Source organism: Phalacrocorax aristotelis, chromosome 1 (genome assembly GCF_949628215.1).
Source record: "Phalacrocorax aristotelis chromosome 1, bGulAri2.1, whole genome shotgun sequence".
NCBI classification, from domain to species: Eukaryota; Metazoa; Chordata; class Aves; order Suliformes; family Phalacrocoracidae; genus Phalacrocorax; species Phalacrocorax aristotelis.
The window spans coordinates 141276786-141297417 of record NC_134276.1 but is presented as its reverse complement, the minus strand read 5'-3'; the positions used below and the strand labels follow the sequence as shown (position 1 = coordinate 141297417).

Sequence of the window (20632 nt, the reverse complement as noted above, 5' to 3'; positions counted from 1 at the left end):
CTTTGGACCTCTTCTAACTGCATGGGGATATGGGTAGACCAGTGTCACACGCTTGTAAAAAAGGTACGTGAGAAGGATAAGTGTCAGTCATACAGACTGGAAAATTACGTTGGGCAGATACTGCCTGTTCACTCCCTGGTCAGAGGGAGCAATGCCACCAAATGTTTGCCGTGTAGAACCCATCAGCATGCATGTCCCTTATCGTGAAGGGCCACATCTGACTCCTCTGCATCACTTGAATAAATTACAAAGAGAGGGTCCCCCCCGGAGCATTTTGTCAATATGTTCATTGTTCCCCGCAGTAGTCAGATGGCGATGCTCGAAGAACTTGATAACTGATTTACTTTTCCCCCTAAACAATAAAAAGGCAGTAAAAAGAGAATAATTTCCACATCTTGCTTTTGCCTCTGGGTTTGTTTCCCCGCTTCAGCCACCCAGCAGGCCCGCGGGGTGGGCCCGGGGTCTGGGCCCGGGCAGCGCCGCCCACGCCGCGCAGCCCCCGGCCCGGTCTCTCTTTCTCCTGCCCTTCCTGGCAGGAAAACAAACCACCGGCGGGAAACGAAACCGAAAGGGCCGCCAAAAGGGGCTGCGCCTCCAACACCCGCCGGCATTTGCTTTCAAAGCTGCCCCCTGCACCTGTGTGAGGGGAAGGCGGAGCGGCGGCCCGAGCCCCCAGCGCACCACCCCGGGGCCGGCGACAGGAGCCCCGCTTCGTCTCCTCTGAGGAGCCCCGGCCGCCCCTCGCCCCCCAAACGCCGCCTCCGTTTGGGTCAGCGAGGCCCGGTACCGGCCCGGGCCTGAGGCGAGGGTGGCCGCAGCGCGACCCACCAGCCGCTCCCGCACTCCGCTGCCTCCCGGGGGCCGGAGCCGCCCGCCGTGCCCAGGCCGGCGGCCTCGCCCCTCCTCCGGCCGCCCGCCCGCCCGCAGGTGAGGCCGGCCCCGGGGCGGTGCCGCCGCGGCCCGCCCGCCTCGTCTCGGCCGGGAGAAGCACCTGTGGTGCCTGCGAGCCTCCGCCGCCAGGTACGTCAGGCCGCCCCGGGGACTGCGGGGAGGGGGCCCGCTCCGCCCCGGCCTCCTCATCCTCGGGGCCCCGCGGCGGCTTCCCCCGGGGCGGCAGCGGTGCCCTCACGGTGAGGGACGGTAAGGGCAGCTGGGGCTTCCCGGCGGGGAGGAGGCGGGTGACAAAGTCGCTGCCGGGAGGGGTTTGGGGAGTGCAGCGGGGAAGCGCCGGGCGGGACCCCGGGGGCCCTTCCAGAGGGCGCTTCGGAGATGCCTATAGATCTATACATATATAGGTGTGTCAAACCAAGCACTCTTTGTTCTCCTCGTTATAACAGCCTGTTGCGCTGCCCTTTGGATGAAAGGTGCCCTGTCTAAAGGCGAAGCAACTATTTGGGCCGTCTGGGATCCCCACATCGCCCCCCGTGTAGCAGGCTTGCCCCGCTGAGGGTGCCCGGGCAGGCAGGCTTTTGGCCTGTCCTTTCTGCGGGATGCTTTAATTTTTATCGTTTCCCACAATAATATGATCCAAAGGTCATAACATGAGACAGGTTTATAGTGTAACAGGTATGGCATGAGGCTGTTATTTTACACTGGTGCTCATGCCTTAGTCTGAGACTGAGTCTTGTGGTTGTTTGCACAAGGATATGACTCAACTGAATAGGATTCTGTACGTGAAGCGTGTGTGAAATTGTTTGCTGGGATTGATGGTAGGTAGGTGAATTTGTGCTCTTGTGGCCACCCCCACCGGTTTCATGGGAGAACATCATCGGACAAAAAGTTTCTGTGCGTGAGTCCTGTTGCAGAATTGGAGCTTAAATCAATATAAAAACCTCGCAAGAAACATAGAAAATGGGGTGAAGATTGCAGTAGGCATTATGTGATTGAGACTCAACGCTATAACTATAATCTAAGAAATATCTCTTAAAGAACATCTCTAGCTATATATTGTTATGTTGTGCTTTTAGGGTTTTCTTTTATCTTTGTTACCAGTCCTTTGAAAATAAATTCTTCATTGCCCCCATTATAATAGAGATATATATATCGTACTAACAATATGTATCACTTTTCAGCACTCTTGCTGTGTGTGTTGCATCACATTTTTGGCATGTAGTTAAAATCTGTATCTGTGCATGCATGTTGTATGTGAAACTTTCATTCTGACCTTTCCAGATGTCTTGAGTAATGACCTTGTTATTTTGCGGTAAGTTTTCCAGGCAGAAGGTGGCACAAGGTTTAGTTAAGGCCGGTTTAACTTCTGGGGGGGGCTGTGGTAGGCTGGGAGTACAGGCTGGAACCGGTTCCTCTCGTTTGCTGCCATTAGCATTCCTGCAATTCCACGCATCCAGCCCCCCTTCCAAACACACATTTGTAGAAGTCCACCAAAAGGCTGAAGCCCTTTATGGCAGCCAAAAGAGGTTAAGCCTCTCTTCCCACCCCTGCACGGCAAGCTTAGCTCACCTGAAACCTAAGGGGAAGGCCCATTCCCGATTAGATGCCTTTTCACTTCCCGCAAAGGTAACTAAGTGCACAGCCAGGAGTTTCCTGTCCTTGAATGCTGTATGTTGCACTGATGACCTTGCTGGGTTTTTGGCGCTTCCCCCCTCCCCCGCACATATACACACTTTAATACAGATGAGCTGGTGGCCTGTTACTTGGTCCCTGAGCTGAAAGATCACTGAACTGGCTTTCACTTCCACAAGTCCAACTTAGGTGGCTGGATGCAGGACCAAAGCTTCTCATGGAGCAGTAGTCAGGATCATTGAAGGCAGCAGCCTTGCTTCCAACACCAAAGTCTCTTTCCAAGGAGGAGTGACCTCAGCTTTTGGGAGGTGTTTTGGTATCTATGTGCGAGTTTTGCCACTGACGTATTACAGACCTTTGGTGTGCTGCCTTAGAGGCTAAAATGGTATGCTCTTAACCTGGCAGTTTGCTGAGAGGTCTCTGAATAGATCTAAGTCAGGCAGTAATGTTTCTGTAACCAAAGAAAGTCTTTTTTTTTAAAGTTGTTTTTACATGAGTCACTTATTCCAGTGCCTTCAGACAAAAATATGCAGTAATGCTAGGTGGAAGTAACTTTAATAAGTGAAATGAAACAAGAGTTCCCTGTGTGGCTTTCTTCATTGTTAGAGCAGGAATTCAAAAAGTAAATAAACACAGGGAGATGTAAACTGTATTTTTAAAGTTCTTCTGGATTGAATGAATGTTTAATAATAGTACTGCTGGTGAAGTGTGTAAACAGTACTTGTTGTACTCCCCTGTGAACTCTTAAGCTTCTTTTTAAGAATATGGATACAGCCATGAAGTCATTGTGTAACCCAGCCGAGTGAGTATTCTACATGCCTATGTGGATATTGGTCTTCATTGGTTTTAAATTTAAGAGGTTGGGGTTTTTTTCAGATAAATTGTTCAGAGTCAAAACAGTCCTTGGTGTAAAGGGTTTGTGCATAGTAGAGCTGTAAGTGTTTATACTGTGATTGGTTTAATCTTGAAATTCAGATGCAACAGAACAGTCATTGGTTAATAGATGTTGTTATTGAAACTGTGATTCCCATTTTTAAAATTTCAAATGTTTCAATTTTTTTCTAATGAGACCTAACAGAATGTTATAACTCTAGAATAAGGATTGTCACCTTGCAGACCATATAAACCACAATCCATGACATTACTGTGGCTGGGGATGTAGGATGCAGCCCTGAGAAGTGGAAGTTAGGGGATCTATGGAGACTGCTACTTGGGAATGGGTGGAGCAGCCAAGGCCTCCTCGGAGTGACTCCCTACCCAGCAGCAGTATGAGCTGCTCTTGCTGCTCACCATGGCCACAGCTGGGGTTTCAGATTTCTTGTCAGCCTCCACACCATCATAACTTACTGGCAGGCAAATGATACAGACTGTGGGAATCACATTGACCTGCTTGTGAGTTAAGCGAGGCTGGAGTCACACAGGTTGACCTCCTTTGCTTTTGAAGAAAAAAAGAGATGACATTTTTATCTGGCAGCTTTCCTGCACAACCCCCACTTCATTGCCCCAGCTGAACTGCAGAAAAGCAGCTATTTCATGTCCAGCAATGAAGAGGTTTGGTTAAGACTTATATGTTAAAAAAGCACATAATTTTTCATGAAAAAAACAGGCTATGTGGACAATATAGAAATCTTAACAACAAAAAATACAGAAAATGAATTTGGAAAATATAAAATCATACTGGTTTTAACTGATATTTTTCCCAAAATAACCCTTTATAATACGTGGGTAAAAGTACTGGTGAAGGGAAAGTTTGAGTCAGCAATATCTAAGACTGAGAAGGAATGAAAGTGCAAAGTAATTGTGAAAGTATTGCCAAAATACCTTTATTTTAGCAACGCTGCTGGATATTACTATAATAAGGCATGTATACTGTTCAAGTCTGACAGCTTAAAAACTGACAGCTCAGCTGGTGCCTTTTCAAGGAGATAATTATCAAAAAAGCTTTCTTTGCATCAAATAAGAGACTGGCAGTTAGTATTACCAGTATACTAAAGAGTGGCTTAGTTGAAATATCAAATGTTCCCAGACCCTAACTAAAGTAAAGCTCTTTTGTTACAAAATACAAGGCATTTTTTAAAGATAACTAAATATAATAATTGACTTATAATATCTGGTTTAAGAAACAAGAACATCTAAGGGAAGAAAAAATAAAGACATTATTATTTCTACTGGAAGTCTTACTTTGTTCATACTTACTGAATCTTTCATTCTTTATTACTGAACTCACTTTATATGATATTGATGCCGTTCATATTCTTCAAGAGTTTTTTCTCCTCCTCCTGCTCGCTCTTTCGGAAGCATAATCTTTGATCTATGATGACAATAATTTTCATGGTGTATGCAGACAGTGAGAGCAGGTGGGGAATAAGTAGCATGAGCTGACAAACATGTAAGAAATAACAGTCCTCTAATCATGCAAATACGGGATACAATGGGTCAAACTATGCATTTGTAGGAAATTTTGGGTCCTGTGAGTCTGCAGGTGTCTCTGAGAATCAAGGACTACGTGTCCAATGCCAGGCACTTGGCTCTGAATTCCAGCTTTTATTTGGGTTTTTCTGTAGACTGATGGCTATACTTTGGTTTTCTTTTATTTTCAAGCCAATTGTTTGTCAGGCTAGTCTCCATATTCTTAATTCTATGAAGAGCAAGGCATCTTTTCCTCTTTCTGGTTTTGGGGAAAACTGAGTATATATAGGTATTCCTTTAAGCTCTCTTTTCATGCTTTTAAACTATTCCACAAGCAACGATTATATTTCTGTTTTCACTATTCAGGGAGTGTGGCAGATGCAGTCAAGGGGAGCAAGCTAGGATCAGATCTCCTGAGGGAACTTACCTGTTACTTACCTGTTGTCTCTTGACAAACTCACAGGTAGTCTTCAAACCATCTAAGAGAAAAGTTTTGTTTAATGACTTACAAAGTATCTCACTGGAAGTTGTTGGCAAAGGCTTCCAGATCATCCATGTTAGCTCTGAGACCATCCCTTCTCCCCTTCCCTGCATGCAAGCCTTGCCATTTACAGTGGCACCATTTCTTTTCAGTTACGTGGAAAGAAAAAATACTGTTCTGAGCCTGTAATTAAAAATGTCTTTGCACACGTGCACAGGGACCTAAAAATCCCATTGCTGAGGCAAACTCATTCCTGCCATTCCTGAATGTTTGCATGCTAGGCTTAGGAAGTGCGTTGATATTCTTGTAAAAAACTCTGTGGTTTTGTATACATAAATAAACTTGTAATTTTAAAAGGCATGCTAATTCTGTTGAAGGATATCATATTGACACCGGTATAGGTCACGATCAAGGCTGCACCTCAAGATTGGCTGTATGGACTTCTGCACCTGGATATGATGGAATAACTGAGGAATTGTAGGTTGCTATTTCTGAGGCCAAGCAGTGTAAGACGATGTAACAGCTGATGTGCTGATAGGAGAAAAAAAAATAGTGAGACAGAACAATTTTGGGTTTCATTTCAAGCTACGTTAGTGGGCACGGATTTTCTGCTTGTTATCCCCAGTTGGACTCATTCAACTTCTCTCCCATCTCATCTCTCTTATCTTGTTCAAATCCCATTTCTTTCACTTAGCCTTCTCAGTAACCCTTCCTGAACTCCCATCTTATTCACATGGTTCTTTAGAGATTAGAAAATTTCAGCCCACAAATAAAGTTGTGAAGAACTGAAAATAGGGTCTTAGACTTGGACGTTTCAGGTGATAGTAACTAGGCTACGATACCAATCCTGTCCATAGTAAAGAAAATCTCCAGCACTGTAACTTCATTGCCTTTCAGCAATGTCTGCCTTAAGGGCTTTTTCTTTGATTCATTCATTCTGAAGATATCTTCTATATTTTTTTTTTTACATTAGTATATTCTGGGAGCATTTCTTTTAACTGTACATTCTTAGCAAAGACTATAGCTGAAATTGTGTGCTGTGCAGTGCTTGTATTTCACTAGGTTCTTCTAACTTTGAAATTAAGCCTGCTGAAGACTTTGGGCTTCATCTTCTATATGGCATGTCAGCACCCCCAGACACATGGTGTGAATTTTGGGGTTGTCCAATGCAGGGACAGGAGCTGGACTCTGATCCTTGCTGGTCCCTTCCAACTCAGGACATGCTATGATTCTATGGCTCCCACAACCATCAGGGAATATGCTGTCTTTGGCATGATGCTGCAGGGTTGTGGTGATAGAGCTGAACATCAGAGCTTCAGGAAGAACATTCGCCAGGAATTAGTTTTTCTGTGACATATAGTGATGTTCTCTGACATAGTGGCCTATGGTGACAGCGTAGCGCAATGAAGATAATATGTAACAAGTTACAACATATACCAAGTTTCTGCAGATAGACACTTTAAAACAAAACAAAAAAATTTAAACCTTAAACTCCTTACAGTGTTCTCAGGCATTTGTGTGTCCTCATAGGGGCCCTCAGTGGGGATTTTGCTGGCTATCACAGGCTTACACTGATGAGCATGGGAAACTTGGCCTAGGTACAAAAAGGGATGCACAGGAAAGAGTTACAAGCTTGCTAACAAGGAAATAGGGCTACTTTTTTTTCCCCGCTAGTCTCTGGTGAAGAATCTCTGTAAATATTGACATCATCTTAATATTCTCCTGATATCGTACAACCTACACTACTCCTGTTTTGTCTGATATTGCTCTCTCAAACCTGTGTTATTATGCATGCACACATGCATGTCTACTAAAAATTTTCCACTGAGTTGCCTAGCAGCGCCTACCCATGAGCTTTACCTTTCTGATTCTCTCCCCTGTCCCACCGGTGGGGGAGTGAGCGAGTGGCTGTGTGGGGCTGAGTTGCTGGCTAAACCACAACAAGAAGTTAAAACGCTGAAGAGCCACCTCTGTGTGAACATTAAAGCAAACCTACTCCGTGTCATTTGTTAGACCACTGAATATAAGATCTATAAATACATGAAAATGTATGCACTCAGAAACCAGTGTATTGGATGCTATATCCTGAAATACTTCATGGTATCTTGTGTCGCATAACTAAGAACTAAAGAATATTCAGAACCTAAAGCTAATAAGTAAATTTTTATTTTTAAGAAGGCATTGAATTGTTAGGGAAGAATGTATAACCTGCCATACAAGAAATTGGAAAGACTAAGGTGTTTCTATTCACAGACTTTCCACATCCATCTTTACTATTATAATTCAGTATTTTAATCTCCTATGTGAGGCAGAAAAAAGCACAGAAGTTATTTTGTTTGCTCTATACAGTAATCTTTCATGTGTTTACACATACAAAATATGTAAATGAATGAAAATAATGAAAAAATTCAAGAGCTTTATGGGCTTCTTTCCCTCTAAATCACACTCTCCCTTCTATTCTGGTAAATGTTACTAACAAAAGCCTGTAGTGTCATGGGAACTTCCATTTTTGGAAGCTGTCCCAAGCTTGACAGGCCACTTGCTTGAAGCTTGAGTTTGAGGCTGAAATTCAGAAGTTTGGCATGTTCCTTACAAAGCTGGCTTTTAAGAAAGCCTATGCACTAAGGGCTGATCTCTGTAGCTTCAGAGAATACTGACACTCCTAGCAGCTCATTGGTATCTAACTTCAGTAAGTGGTAGCACTGAAACCATGGTAGCTTTAGCTTTAAATCTCAGTTTGATGTAACTACGCTCTTTTGCATGGATATAACACTTATTGTCACCTATTGGATGAAACAGGAATGAAAAGGTCACTTTTCTAAAAAATATTCCACTGGTTTAGGTTTACAGGGTTTGCACCCTGTATTTTAGAAGTTGAGAACTGGCAGCTTCAACCTACTTGTTGAGTGTTAGCTGAGATTGTGTTAGCAGTGGGATGCTAGGGAGTCCCCTGCTGAAGCTGGGCACTGTGGGAGTGACTAACCACAGAAGGTGGGTAATTCTTGAATTCCTCAGAAGAGAGTTTTTAGAATAAGCAGTGATCCTGTCCTGGCAAGGAAAATCCCTGACAACATAGGAGGGAGATCCTATCCTGATTATCAGTTGAGGCCAGTGTGAGTTACGGTGGTGATTTCCTTGGGCACAGAATCTCTGTAGGCAAGAATGCCATTAAACCTGGAGGCGAGTTTTCATATTAAACTCAGAAGCCAGAAATAACCAGTGCCTGAAGGCTTAGTGTCATCTTCCCTGCTCCAGTATGTCCGCTGAGTCTTGTTTATTTAGCAGTGTTTTTTTTGATCTTGCCTAATGGTAGGAAAATTGTTTTGCAACAGTATTCGGGTAGCAGAGTAAGTTGTGGTTATATTTGCAGCTTTGTTTGTCTCTGCATCTGGGCTTATTAAACATGCTGTTTTGCTTGAAAGAAAGATAAAGCAGACCTGACAAACTCAGTTGTAACCTTATCTTTGCAGTCAGAAGCCTACGAGTCAGGATAAAAGATATGTTATTAAGACTTGCAAAGGAAAATACTGCAGGAAAAATGAAAAGAAAAAAAATTGTGCTTGATTCAACAGCTGTCTTTGCAAGTAGAGCTTTGTTGTGGTTTAACCCCAGTTGGCAACCAAGCACCACACAGCTGCTCTCTCACTGCACCCTCCACCCCACCCCAGGTGGGATGGGGAAGAGTATTGGGGGAAAAGGAAAAAAAAAGAAGTAAAACCTGTGGATAAAGATAGTTTAACAGGACAGCAGAGGAAGAGAAAATAATAATAATGGTAAAAGAATATACAAAACAGGTGATGCACAATGCAGTTGCTCACCATCTGCTGACTGATGGTCAGCCCGTCCCCAAGCAGTGATCGCTGCCCCCCAGTCAACTCCCCCCAGCTTATATACTGAGCATGGTGTCATATGGTAGGGGATATCCCTTTGGCTAGTTGGGGTCAACTCTCCTGGCTGTGCCCCCTCCCTGCTTCTTGTGCACCTGGCAGAGCATGGGAAGCTGAAAAGTCCTTGACTGGCATAAGCACTACTTAGGAACAACTAAAACAACAGTGTGTTATCAACATTATTCTCATCCTAAATCAAAAACACAGCACTACTAGGAACATTAACTCCATCCCAGCCAAAACCAGGACAGCTTGTAGAGCTGTATATTGGTGTTATACAAATGCAAGCGATATTATAGGTCTCTTTTATGAGTCTTAAGTTTTGTTCTGGCTGTGGTGGCCTCATTGATTGTTTACTGTAACCTGGTGACATCCCATGTATAAATATGAAATTATTTGCCGCAGTTAAAATAGAACGACACTGATATGAACCTGAAAGCTAGTAATTTTTAAGTAATTAATTGTAATTAGCTTTACATATTGCCTTTCTTGTTTCCTTTGACAACCTGGTAACTTTTCTCTTTATTTTTTTTAATCACTTAAAAAAGGTTTCTCTCCCTTCTGCAAAAGACCCATGCAAAGGAAACCGGTTGTTTACTGAAGAGTCTGTGAAGATATTAAAGTATAGAATGGTACCAACTAGGAACCATTAAAATTACCAACTAAAAGAAAGAAACTGTAAATGAGGGGAAGTCTTACCCTTAATTTCTTGTAGTTACCTTTGCTCTTAATTGTACCAACAGTAGGTAGAAATTTTTGGATAGAAATGTAATTTTAAGTATAAGATGCCTCTGAATGTTTAAAATAGCTTCTTGTTCCAGCCATAAACCTAGTAGGGTCCGATTATTATAAATTCACCTTTCAGTTTCTTTTTTATTTCCTCTCACTTTCTGTCCCAGCAGACAGGAAGTGGGAATGAATTGGCTCTCCAGCCAAATGATCCTTATCTGCCTTTGGGATAACTTATGCAGGATTTTAAAGTCAGATGCTGAGAAAAATTTACAGTAATGTTTAAGAAGCCTCATGAAAGCCTACAGAAGACTGACTAAATCTATGAAAAAAGAAAGAAGGGAATCATTAGAAGTCATATACCAAAGACTGGGTGGAAAAGCAGTAGTACCTTACTCCCAAATGACACTTTTCAACAGAAGCTCATAAAGAGCTCTGCTGCGATACCATTACTGACACTGAATAGTACACTTCTCCTCAAGGAGTCCCGTTTATTTTCACCGAGTGTCTACCAGGTGGGGGCAGGACAGGGTACAAGTAGAAGGTTTTGGTTCTAGCAGCTGTTGTTGAAGGGAGTGGAACCAAATTTCATTGTAATCCTGCTACCTGTGAAAGTACTTTGAAGCAAAATATATCTCAACATGAGCTAAGAGTGACAAAATCTGATTAGTTGAAGAGTGGCAGAACTGCTTCCTGATTAATCAAGCAGCTAATGCTTCTTTGAGGCATTGATTCATGAAAACCTTGAACACATAATTCACTTTAGCTGGACTTCTGTGGATCATATATGTGAGCTGGTGCTTTACGGCTGTCCCAAATGCTTTCTTCAATCTGGCTTAATAGGGCTGTATATCCCTTTTACACTGAGGCATGGCAATTGACTTATAGGTGTTTTTTCTTAATATATAAATAGAAGTGAAGAAAAGGATAAAAATCCATGTTTGGAAGGAGGCAGAATATGCTGTAAAGTGCTTTGTTGCATTGATGGGATTCTCAAAGTTTATGCTTGAACATGTTGCTGTTCCTGAAAACTAATATGGTAAATCTGGTAAGCAGTGTGCAAGGCTGTGTTTTTGGTTTGGTTTGGGCTTTGCTGTTTTGGTTTTTTTGTGTGTGGGTGCTGTATAATTTTAATTGACATTCTGAGAGAATGGAAGGCTTCTTCATCCTAGCCCTGAATTCTTTCCAGGATTTGGCATCTAAGCTGCCCCTGAAAAAACAACAGCAGCAGCAACCAAAAAAAAAGCTGGCTTAGTAATACTCATTCCAACTGTTTCATATGGCATTTATTGATTATGGCCAACAGCTAAGACAAGGACAGCATATATATTAATCAGTCTAAAGAAATAATGTTTTTCTTGCCAACCATGTTGGTAAAGCAAGTGTGTTACGTGGCATTTCTCATGAGGTAAGCTGTGTGTCCACATCCTTGGAAAGGGTATAAATGTTCAAGAAAAACTAGGGATTTATTTAAAAGGTTAAATTTTAAATTGTGGCAGTTAGAGGAGAAGAGCCTTACCTGACAACCTTATTTACTTCTGATCATTGCATGGATGAGCAGTTTGTGTGTTCTTCCCCTCTGCTACATGGCCTTGCTGTTTTCCACAGCTGACTTAGAGTAGCCTTGTCCCCTTGCCTTTTTCTCAAACTCTGCACTCTTATGTTTGTTTACTGCTTATTAAATATTTATTAAACGTATCAAAGGGAATGTTGTTGGAAGGTGCATAATGTGATAAGTTGCTGGCTGCACAAGCTTCTCTTTGAGGTCACCTGAAGGGCTTGAGTGCCTGAAAACCTACCAGTTGATTTTTTTAACCCTGCTGCATTCTTTTGACTTCATAAAAACCATAGTGTTTCCCCTCTATGCCTTGCTTAAACTCAGACCTTCATGTTGTTTCTGTTGTAGTAGTACTTTCGCCTCTAACAATGCTTTAGACTGTAGCAACACTAAGGACAACCTCAACATGTAAATAAAACAAAATTTTTGTGTTTTCTGTTTTTGTGATGTTCTGACAGAGGACAATAGTGAATAACAATGTGGTCTTCTTAGATGTTAGCAGAGATTTAAGTAAGTGTGTATGCAACTGATGCTCTCATACCTTTAGATTTGTATAGCGATGAGTATATGTATGTTTGAAAGTTCAAAAAAATCTGGATACCAGTGTTGTTAAGTACCTCTGAAGAGGCTTCTAGTTGTCTTTCATGGAGATTAATGAGCTAATATGCATCATTCCTGCAATATGTTACCAGTGTTAGATTTCTTCCATGGGAAATAGGATTTATTATTTTCCAGATGTTAGAAATTTTGATTCTTTCCTAGGGTGATAATTTTTGCCTGTTTGGGGGTGCAGTTAAAGATGGAAAGGTAATAAATGAGGTGCAATGGCAGCAAGTAGTTTTACATGACAGTAGGGAATTGGCAAGATTTCTTCTGAGGTTGACTTTTGTTAAAGTATGGAAAAGGTCTGATAGCAGAATCCAGTTAATAATGGTAAGTCATCGTTTCTGCCACCATGCTGCTACTACCACTTCATTTCTTTTTCTGCAGTCTGTTACCTGAGAACTGCTCTGTAATGCGCATTAATGTAGACAAATACCTTTGGATAAGGGGATGATGTCTTCAGGGTCGAAGCCTTTATAATGGGGCAATGGTTCCACTATCATTATTACCAAATATACATGCAAGCAGATCAGCCAGCAATAAAAATTTGAACCAGATCATGCCGTGATGCACAATCCCATTTCTGTCAATTTAGTCAAAGTACATCAAGGCAGCAAAAAAGCATAAATCCTTGTTTATGTCAGCTTCAGCTATACAGGAGATACTAGATGCCACATAAATCTTTCTGATAAAAAAAGCTAACCTGCCAAAATTGTTTGAACAAATTTGAATTCGTAGAGTTCACTTACGCTGTGTCATTTCTTTCTTTCATGTGACCTCAATTTTTCTGATCCAATACAGGGACCTTGAAAGTCACATTTAATAAGTTATTAAACCATGACGCAAGACACTTCTCAGGCAGTTTTTAGCTAGTCTATTTGGAGTTAGTCTTCTGTGTGCCACACCAGGTAAGAGAATGACACCTCTAAAAGACATGGGCACAGAGAACACAAAGGAAAATGGAAGGAAGGCTGTTAGCCATATTTAAAACTTTAAGCCTAACTTTAGGATGGGGTCAGGTTTTTTCCTAGCCTTCACAATTTAACATGGAAAGATCTGCCTTTTCTTCCCTTTTTCTCCTCTATTTTTCTTCCTCTAGTTTCCATTACTCCATAGTTTTGGCTGACAAATGTATTCTTTTATTCTGCAGTTTTGCACATAAAAGAATTTTGTTCTCTTCCACAAACATTATCTATCACAAAATTTCGCCGACAAAAGCCAGTAAAATAAAGCATGTGTGAGTTGTTAGTGAGTGTTAGTCTTGGTGGCAACATCAGTGGCCTGGTTTCAGCCAGGATAGAGTTAATTTTCTTCCTAGTAGCTTCTATAGTGCTGTGGTTTGGATTTAGTGTGAGAACAGTGTTGATAACACACTGATGTTTCAGTTGTTGCTAAGCAGTGCTTACACTAGTCAAGGACTTTTCAACTTCCCATGCTCTGCCAGGGGCATGAGAAGCCAGGAGGGGAGGGGGCACAGCCAGGAGGGCTGATCCACCCTGGCCAAAGGATGTTCCATACCGTATGATGCCATGCTCAGTATATAAGCTGGGTGTAGTTGACAGGGGGGCAGCGATCGCTGCTTGGGGATGGGCTGGCGTCAGCTGGCGGGTGGTGAGTGGTTGCATCACTTGTTTTTGCCTGGGTTTTGTTTCTCTCTCTCTCTCGTTTTCATTAATTATTATTATTCAATTATTAAACTGTTCTTATCTCAACCCATGAGTTTTCTTACTTTTGTGCTTCAGATTATCTCCCCTGTCCCACCGGGGTGGGGAGGGTAAGCGAGCAGCTGTGTGGGGCTTGGTTGCCAACTGGGGCTAAACCACGACAATGAGCAAGGAACATTTTAACATTGTCTTTACAATTCTAACATCAAGAAAGCAGTTGAAGCTCTTGAAATGTAAAAATGTTTTTCAATTTTTGTTCAGTTGTAACTCCAAAGCACCTATAGGAATCTAGTGTGAGGTGTGCTTTTAAGAATCAAGATTCTGGTGATGGGATGTGCTGATGTGAATAGAAGGAAAATCTGAGGTGGACTGAACATGGAAGTAAGTTGTGTTCGATGTTAGATTTGAACTGGCTATTGTTGCTGCTTGATTATATTGATAGAATTGAACATGTGAACTGTTTTGGGCCCTACTAAATCCCTTGGCATGAGCAGATCAATGACTGAGTTCTCATCTGAAATGCTAGACTGCTTTTGCAGCTTCCTTGACATCATGCATTGAGCTCTTCTAGTAAAACACTACCAGGCTTCACAGTACTAAATTTCCTGCCTTGCACAGTAAGTTATTATAAGTTACAACTGGCTGGGGGGAAAACATTTAATCTTAATACTTGTGAATTAATGGGGAAGCAATTGTTTTGGGTAAACCAACAACTAACTGGGTCTTCAGTGCACTGATTAAGAAACAGTCCAGTGCAAATGGAGAAGCAGTGGAACAATAGGTGCCATTATAGTCAGTTTACTTGATTTTTTTTCAATAAAATTTATAGCTAAATATGGGCTATATATCTTCAGCATATAAAATAGCTTTTGGAACTTGCCTCCTCTGCTTTACAGTACTATTTCATTTTGGTGCAGCTTGGATGTGGGAGGGGTGACGGTAAGCCTGGGTGTCACTGCATCTTGACAAGAACTGGAAATGTTGGCCTGTGTTACATAAATGTAAGAAGAATATTAATTCATTTTAAAAGCCCTAATTTATTCCAGCCAGAGGAATCCCGGGTGAATAATTATGCAATTAGAAAACCCTTTTTATCATAACACACAACCCTTTGTCCAGTAACTTGTCAGATTAATTTAATTAAAAAACACAGTCTTAAAAATATACTTGTCTGCAATTGAAAGTGTGTAATCCCTTGAGATGGAAGTGCTAGTTAAACATGAGTTCAGCCCAACATAATTCTGCCACATTAGTGTGTATTACAGTATATTAATTCAGAGAGCAAGTTCCATAGATGACTGATCATTAATGTTTATTATGATTACATTTAGTAATCTTTGTTTAGTCAATAAACATTTACGTTGAACCAAAAAATGGTGGTGTAGTGTGTCATATTGCAGCCACTTATCCATGTTCAGATAATTTTGTCCTAACGATACAGCAAGCTTACATGGCTTTCTGTTAATTAGTTATACATTAGGCACTTTTTTTTTCCATGTGCTTGCACCGTGCCGGATGAATGAGTGGATGTGATAAGAAAATAGCTGCACTGTTTCAGACAACAAAAGAGTATTTCCAAAACCTCTTTGCTAGTACTAGGTAGAAAGAATCCCTTTACTTTAGTGCTCTCAGAACTGGGAATGGCTGATGTGTACAGATATTTATACACAGTAGGGAAACAATTTTTATTTTACTCTTACATGCTTAATTCTTCCCATAACAGATTTTGACTCCTCCCAGCAGAGAGGGTATGGTAGGGTGGGAGGAAGAGACTGTGCTTACACATTTCTTGGTTAATGAAATGACAGTGCATCACTAGTTTCCCAGTAGAGGAGGAAAACAAGTGACGGACAGTCTGTAGGTTCAAAGGATAACCTGCTCTATTCACCTACCTGCTTCAGTCCTGCAACAGAGCTGATCACAAGCATTATAGAGGCAGGCAGGTTGCAATATACTTTGAGATTGGACATAGCCTGTAATTGTGGGAAAATGTTTTATTAGGTGAGTGAGGTCTGCATGGCAGCCTGCATTCTAGATTTGGCTCTCAGAGGAAAGACAGGAGCAGAAAGAGTTGGATTTATGCATCCCACGGGTTGTTCATGGCCCAGGACAGCCTGTAAAGGATGTCCCAAACCACAGCACAGCCCCAGCCAGAGGAAGGGTGCTGCACTAGGCAGTAACCCTGTACTTTTGTATCTTTCCCACTCCAGCATCTTTACTATTTTAGGTAATTATCTTCTAAATTTCCTTATATACAAACATGGGCATATGTGTAAAAAAAACCCCTAATGAATACATTGTTCTCCCCGAAGGCTCCCTCTGAGAGGAAAAATAATTCTGTCCAACAAAACCTAAACTTCTCATTTCAGGAGTGTGCTACACTACATAGTGTTTACCATCCTTCCTGCTGAGAATTCACTTTCTTGCACAATGTAGCAAATGTTGCTTTATCTATTTTATATACAGTGGATGTTTTCTTTAAATGAATGCAGTGCTGGTTAAAAAATGCCCAGTTGATGGCACCAGAAACTGAAGCCTGATTTATCATCAGAACAAGTAGCATGTAGGCACCTCCTCTCCCTTCAACATGAATAAATTTTTGTTGTAAACAAGGGGTTTACCTGAACCAACAGGGGTTAAGAGGATGCTTCAAAATTACATTTATCATCTTTGATAAAAATGCTTATCTGTTCTATTAAGGTACTGGTTTCTCCTATCTTTGCTGCTATACATCAATGTGGTGAGCACAGAGTTTGCTTTGCATTCACGCTGAATTCACGCTGGTAACTCAGTGATTACAATTGTTTGTGTACCAGGTTATTGAGCCATCAAGCTTCACCAAACACTGTATCACAAATGAAAACTGTTGCTTAGAAAATTACAGTTCAGGTTGCCAGTATAATTATAAGTGCTAAGGGAATACAAACAAATACATTTCCTCATTCAGCCAGGTTTCATCATTAACAGTTTAAGCAGAAAAAGTATAGTGGGATGAATTCTTAAGCCTTAATAATTTAGGGGGTTGTACAAGTAAGAGAAGATCTGTCTGCGAATTTCACACAGAATTCCATTCTAACAAATATCAGAGTAGCAGTAAGAATTGTAGTGGACTAAAGAAACACCTTCTCTACAGTTACGGACTTTTCATCCCCTTTCTTCCTGGAGGGTCTGCAACCTTGGAGGTTCATTTATTCATGTGCCGTCTGAGAGCTCAAAATCTGATTGTGCCAGGAGTGGGAGAGATGAGAAGAAAGAGAACTTGGAAATCAGCAAAGCAGAGGATTGTGTTAACCAGCATATTTGGTGGTGCTTGCAGGTGAAAAATTATGCACAGAGGAACTAAGCCACAGTGAAGGAACTAGGGAGAAGATGGAAAACGTAAGAGCCATGGTGGAAGGGGAAACAAAGAGGTGAACAAAGGGGAAGGCCAGCAGAAAGAAGGAGAAAGTAAGAACTTGTTGGATGGGAAGACAGAAAAACAAAGTGAGAGGAGTTAAATCAAGGGAGGAATAAAGAGCCATGTGAATGAGCCTGGAGAGATATGACTAAAAACACAGTCATGGAGGGAACAGCAGGTAGCAGGTCACTGGCTCCACCTCCTTCTTCATGTTGCCAGTAGGCACCAGGATTACCAGAGGGTTGGCATTTGATTGAACAGAAAACAGGATTATCCCATCCCATCTAGAAGTGGAAGTGTTAAAAGATTGCAAGCACAAAAAACCAAGAGAGAGTTGCCAGCAAAAATTGGCATCAAAACCAGAGTCCCTAGACCTAAGAGCAGTAACTCCTGGGAGTAAGGAAGTAGGGTTTAGGGTGTGGGCTCTTTAGGGAGGTCATGCACTGTGGGGATGAGGACCACAGAAGTGCCAACTACCCATAGCACGCTGTCCACAGTAATTGTTTGCCAAGCTGAGACACCAGACAGGATTTCTGCATGGCACTAGGCTATGCTGGGTGGTGCTGCCATGTAGAGTTATTTTTTTTGTGGCCCAGATTTACAATGCAAACGTGGTCCAAGCGGCCCAGGCGCTGGAGGAGAAAAGCAACATTTCCTTGTGGCTTCAAAACTTGAAAGAAACAAAGCAATTCAGGTGTTTGGGGGGGTTGGGTAATTAAAGAGTGATGCTCTAATATTTATCCAGGAGTAAATACTGAAGAACCTGCTGCATGAACTTGGGCTTCTTTCCAAGTTTAGGACAATATATACCATCACCAAGTAAACGCTGTTCTATTTTCCAAGCACTGAATGGATGAGCTGAGTAGAAAATTGCTTTCAGAGAAATCAGTGCTGTTCGATCAGTGTGTAACTTGGTATGATAGAGCACAGAGGCTCCTGACAAGGAGACTGTCGTCTTTTCTTTCTGATTTTCAAGGCTGTGTCTCAATCCATCGCAGGAATTGACCTTTGTGTGTGCTCCTTCTCTGATCATTATATGAAAAGAAGCTGAAAATCCCCCAAACTAATGTGATATAGAAGGGACAAAGTCTTTGGTTGGATTCATTTTAGGGCCATATGCATTTATTTTTTATTTTTACTCTTCCATTTTAACATAATATTTTTCATCTTAGCCTTAGAAACAGATAAGTTCTTACATTATTTCTGGGACAGAGAAGTGATACTATAGCACAGTGTTATTTTGTGTGGAGATGGGTAGTTTTAACTTTGCATCTATATAAATTGATTTCCATATCACTTAACACACAAAAACATCACGCTACAATTTAAATTCTTCACTGTTTTTGTTAATTCTGAAAGAACAGAGGTGTCAAATTAACATGTAAGGACCCAAAACACATTAGAATTTATGCACAAGTTTAATGCTGAATAGTTGCAGGAATATGTCTAATATTTTGCTTTAAATTGTAGCGTGATGTTTTTGTGTGTTAAGTGATATGGAAATCAATTTATATAGATGCAATTAGAAATAGTGATTATGCATTTAAAGTTGATTGAAATATCCATACATAGTTGAATAGCCTTTTGTAAACTTGATTGAACTTTTCACAGTAGTAATTTTCTAAAGGTAACTATTAATTTACCAACCTGTATATCATCATAATTTGAGTTATTTTTTCCTTTGAAAATGAATTTTTCATGGTATACTTGGTTAAAATGTTTTGATATTGCAGAGAAATATGGCCAGTTCTAGGAATTTGTATATATTTTTCTTTACCAAAATCAATGGAACTTATTACAGTAGTAAAATTAATCTGGGATTAGAGCCAAATGGAAAATTTAATAAAATCAAAGCTGTTTAAATTTTCCTGAATTTTGGGGTTCAGTAACATTTTTTGTCAATATTGATGTGTGGAAGCAACACTAGAATATTTACTTTTCCAGGTTTCACAGTATTTTCATTTTGAAAAGGGTATTGCATTTCTGTGCAAAACTGGAGATGTAGCTGTGCAGCTTTGTTTGCTGCATGCAAAGCCTCGTTATGCAGCTGGCATCCTTACAGAGTACGGGAGTTCAGGCTGTAGGGTGAATCCATACGGGTGCTCAGTGTGGAAGGAGAAGTCATTGCAGAAAACGGGAGACCCCCTTAATTTTAAAAAGAGTTTCATCCGTATTTTTTTTTTTCCTTACATGCTTCCTATTTCTCATCTGGTCAGCATGGTAGGTGCAGTTGGGTGTTTACGTTGCACATCTGCACACCTCTGTCACAGAGTGTAGGCCTGGCTTTAGGGCCTTATATGTTCTCTGAAAGATGCAAGCTGCCGTCAGATATACAGAGAGTGTGGCTGTGAGTTACAGGCTCCCTCTTTCTTCATCCCTTGGTGTTGGGTGAAGGTACAGCAGCAAGCAGGGCTGTACCACAACTCCTCCCTACCTGCAGCCTCTCTCAGTGTACAGTGGTGGCAGTGTGTTGCCCACTGTCATGGTGCTAGGAAGGGAAATGAGGCACCACTCTCGCAGGAGAAATACTATGCCAAATGCCCCCAAAAGTTTGGGGAAATCTGGGTCCTATGTGTAAACCTCTGCTACTTGTTTGGATACGTCTCTAGTATAAACAGCTTCCTGACACAAAGAAAGAAGAGAAGTGGGAGAAAGAGGAAAGAGGGTAGCTGGGAAATGTTAGTATGGCAGCTATAGATTTAAAATAAAAAAAGGCCCAAAAAAACCCCAAAAATAAAACCAAACCTCCTACCTGCTGCCAAGTGAAATCTAAGAGTTTTTATGGCCTGATAATTTGTAGAAACTCTAAAGAATGGATTTTCCATATTTTCACCTGCAATGCAGGTCTTAACTCCAATGTTAACAAGTACTGGTATTATTTTAAAATGAGTGAGTACGTACTCCATACCCTCAGGTTGTGTACCTCCACAGCATTTTGCACAAAATGAGGAACAGCAGCTGGGAGAACAAGAGGAGTTGGCCGGGTGTTGGTGCTGCAGCAGCAGAGGCAGCCAGGAGTTTTCGGGGACTGGGAGCTCATGGGAGGAAAAGGCTGATCTGCGAAGAGGCAGTGAGCAGTGAAGGAAAACTGTCATCAGCTGTACTGCTTGTGTTACTTGCTTGGGCATACAGCTGCTCTGCTGCTGAACCAGAGTTTTCTTTTAAAAAGCTAATTCATGTGTTGTATATGTGGAAGTACAGTAATTCTCTTGATTTTATTTATTCTGTCACAAAAATGGGTTTAGGTTTGACAGACCCTCTGAGTAGCAAGGCAGGTGTTTGACATCAGCTAAACTAGAATCAAATCAGTCCTTAAAATAAAGGAGGCCCAAAGCACCACAGCCCTGTATACTCTTGTGGCAGTCACTCCTCTTGGCATCT

At 41.5% G+C, this 20632-nt stretch overlaps 1 protein-coding gene across 5 annotated transcripts in view; it reads left to right on the top strand.

Annotated features, from left to right (window-relative positions):
- Window positions 1–648: 648 nt before the first annotated feature.
- ARHGAP8 (Rho GTPase activating protein 8) overlaps window positions 649–20632 on the top strand; it is an 86313-nt gene continuing 66329 nt past the window's right edge. Inside the window, exon 1 of one of the 5 annotated variants that reach the window (XM_075112699.1) lies at window positions 649–1020. The gene's annotated coding sequence lies outside the window, so the exon portion shown is untranslated. Of the gene's footprint in view, window positions 1141–17246; window positions 17302–20632 lie in introns of those variants that run through there. The other 4 variants (XM_075112668.1, XM_075112677.1, XM_075112687.1 and 1 more) reach the window with 4 other exon arrangements.